This window comes from Bactrocera dorsalis, chromosome 2, assembly GCF_023373825.1.
Source record: "Bactrocera dorsalis isolate Fly_Bdor chromosome 2, ASM2337382v1, whole genome shotgun sequence".
NCBI lineage: Eukaryota > Metazoa > Arthropoda > Insecta > Diptera > Tephritidae > Bactrocera > Bactrocera dorsalis.
In genome coordinates this window covers 67962152-67965768 of record NC_064304.1, presented here as the reverse complement: position 1 = coordinate 67965768, position 3617 = coordinate 67962152, and the positions used below count along the sequence as shown (strand labels likewise).

Genomic DNA, 3617 nt, shown 5'->3' with positions numbered 1-3617 from the left:
TAATTTTATAATATATCGAAATAACTAAAATTTTATTTCAAACTCTTTAAGCTTAACAAATTCAAGATGTTATTAGTAAATGTAATTTAACACAAAACGTGTACTTTATAACCACGTGCTCGATTCAAAAAATTTCCTTTACACGTTTTTGTTTTTCTGTTTTCCACAGCCTAACCTTACTTTTGTTATGAAAATTTAATCCACTTTGAACATAATTTGAAAAATCACTTACATGTTTTATTTACTTTATATTATCCGGATTTGATGATCCTTTTCCCAGGACCTATGGTCCTCTGTTCATCGAGTTAGGCAGCTTTTCAGGGTCCTATGATCCTTTTATTTGCTACGAGTTAGGCAGCTCCTCGGGATTTGATGATCCTTTTACCACGAGTTGGGCAGCTTATTAGGATTTTATGGTCCTTTGCCCCACGTTGGGCGCCAATTAATTACGTTTATTTGTTACAAATTAATTACGTTTATTTGTTACACAAATTAAATTTATTTATTTCAACAGTAAGACCAATTAATTGAATATGTGTCGTTAAATGTTAAATTAAAAGTATGTACTATGACGATTTAACTCGTCACCTTCGCCGTTCAGTTCTAGAATGATTTTACTTTTGCCTTTTTGTCTTTTTGCTGCTGTCCAATTCTTCTTCTTTGATCATGTCCCGTTACGTAGCTTTGAGTTGGCGTCTTTCTGCTGCTAAATGGTATGCAGTTTTACGCTCTGCGAGAGCTGTTGCAAAGCGCATTGAGTTACGCAACCCAGCATACAAGTAGCGACGCCGCTATTCTTGGCGTAACCCAGCATACAAAATTGGCCAGCCACAGTGGTACATTAACTTATACAAATGAGTTTTGTGAGAGCATTATGCACGTGCAATTTTTAATTCCTTAGTTTGTTAGTACAATTGAGTCTGTGCTCTTATACGAGTATATGAATAACTAAACTTAAAATAACTTAATAACTAATAGGGTGTAACGTTAGTTGACCCAACAGGGGTATTAATTATAGTATTTTTATTAGTTCAAAATTTATTGAAGTTATACTTCTTATACGAGTTCGGAAAAGGTTGCGATAGATTCAGGTCGCGCAACCTTGTCTGCGAAGATGTTCGAGTAGCAAGGGAAGCGGTGACAATCGGCGATCGTTTCTTTCGGCACATCTCGGCTTTTCTACCAACAACACAATGGTGCCATGCTTATGCTGTTCTTGTTTTTGTACAACAATGTTTCAGTTTTTGGTTGGTGACATATTCACATGTGTGCGCATATGTATGTTTGTATGCTTATTCATTATTGAAGTTATACTTCTTTTTCTTTCGTTTGTCTTTCATTTCTGCGAAGTCTCAACTATTTTGTGTGATTTCTTGTTGAAATACTCTGCGTTGGTCTTTGAAAAATTCATTTACATTTTTTGGAAATCGACCCGCGATGACGAGGTATATCGTTTTATCTGACAGCGTGAGGTTTAAGAAGTTCATTTCTAATTTTGTCTTGTGGCATATTAGAAATGATGTTTCTTCGAAAATCGTTCGCTTACAACGGATAAAACGACTTCTGAGTGGTGATTTTTATGAATAAATTCCAAGGTTTTACACAAACATAATGCAGTCAATAAGTACAGTACGCTTTGTGTATGCTTGCGCATTATTTTTCTTTAGTTTGTCTTTCATTTCTGCAAATTCTTTGTGTGACTTTTTGGTTGAAGTACTCTGCGTTGGCCGTTGAAAAGTTAAGACTATACTTCTCAGGATCATTCATTTCTTCAAAAAAATTAATGACCTTTAGAAATATGCATATTTGCATTATTTCGTTGTCATTTCCATATTCGTAGCAATAGAATTTCTATGGCATAAGTAAAGTAATGGCCTCCGATTGTCACCCCTTGCCGCTGTAGCAGCTTCGCCTAAAAACATGCGTAAATATGTATGTATGTATACGTAAGATCGTGAATACATATCGACGCAGATTTTTGCGAGAAGCACCAGAAAGTTGTGCAATTTATGATTTTTAGCTTTTGCCATCGTCGCGAAAAGACGACTTGTTGGCAAAGGCATGCTCGGGGAGATGCTACGGCCCCTGTTTTTATGAATGAAGCGAGATCGCTTGTGGAATTTGCGCGTGCGTTCATGAATGAAATCGTTTTAGTTGTAAAATTTACTACACTTGTTCTTCGCCAATTTGGCTGCCATATTGACTTGTGAATATCAATTTCTTGTTGGTAACATATTCATAAGTGTACGCATATGTATGTCTGTATGCTTGTGCATTATTTGGATAGAAGATGTATGCCTTTTAACATCGTATACTATACAAATAAATATTTTTCTTACAAATAGAAATTAAATTTATGACAGCAATATACATATACATAATATTGCTGTGATAAATTTAATTTCTGTTAGTAACAAAAATATTTATTTGTATAGTATACGATGTTAAAAGCAAAAAATTAAATATTTATTCAGTCGAGATTCGAACCTGTGTTAGCATCTTGACTTTCCAAGCGCTTGCCACCAACACCACCATCGACGCTTAGGTTGCACTGACTTAAGTATGATTTGGTTATGCATGTAAGAAACATACGAGGTTCTAATAATTTTGTTTAAGTATAGAAATATGCTTTTGTAGAACATTTGCTTTCGCAAACATACAGACAAATGTGCAAACGACATAATATATGTACGTATGATTGTTTCGCATTTTGCTTCTGAATATCACTAAGAAGTATGTATAACTTCTTCCGCGCGTAGGGACTCCACGCACCTTTTTTTATTTTTTATTTATTTATTTTCCATTTCTTTAAACATATGGTATTTCTTCATTTCATTGACATACGATATGTGAATTTGGAGTTTAAAATGTCTTTCAATATATATTAAAAAAAAAGGAAGCATATCTAATAAAAATGGAGCATTGTTATAATAACACATTTGCCCTCTATTAAAATTGCGAAAGCCTTACATTCTAACTCTGATAGGAAAAATGTTGCAATTAATACTTCCATTGTGATCGGTTCATTCCATCTTTCCTTTTACAGTCTTGTTCACCTAACAATGGTTTGTATCACCTAAAAATATTCGAGTTAGGCATGGGGTTATACCAAATTTTCTTCTTCTTTATTGGCGTAGACAGAGCTTACGCGATTTTAGCCGAATTAACAACAGCGCGCCAGTCGTTTCTTCTTTTCGCTACCTGGCGCCAAGAGGATATTCTAAGCAAAGCCAGGTCTTTCTGCATCTGGTCCTTCCAACGGAGTGGAGATCTTTCTCTTCCTCTGCTTCCCACGGCAGGTACTGCGTCGAATACTTTCAGAGCTAGAGTGTTTTCGTCCATCCGGACAACATGACCTAGCCAGCGTCGCCGCTGTCTCTTAATTCGTTGAACTATGTCAATGTCGTCGTATATCTCATACAACTCATCATTCCATCGAATGCGATATTTGCCGTGGCCAACGCGCAAAAGATCATAATCTTTCGCAGAACTTTTGTCTCGAAAACTCGCAACGTCGACTCATCAGTTGTTGTCATCGTCCAAGCCTCTGCACCATATAGCAGGACGGGAATTGTGAGTGACTTATAGAGTTTGGTTTTTGTTCGTCGAGGGAGGAC

The 3617-nt window shown here is 36.0% G+C and overlaps 1 pseudogene; it reads left to right on the top strand.

The window, feature by feature from the left end:
* Positions 1–1347: 1347 nt before the first annotated feature.
* LOC125776978 (small nucleolar RNA U3) lies at positions 1348–1572 on the top strand (annotated as a pseudogene).
* The last annotated feature ends 2045 nt before the right edge of the window (positions 1573–3617 follow it).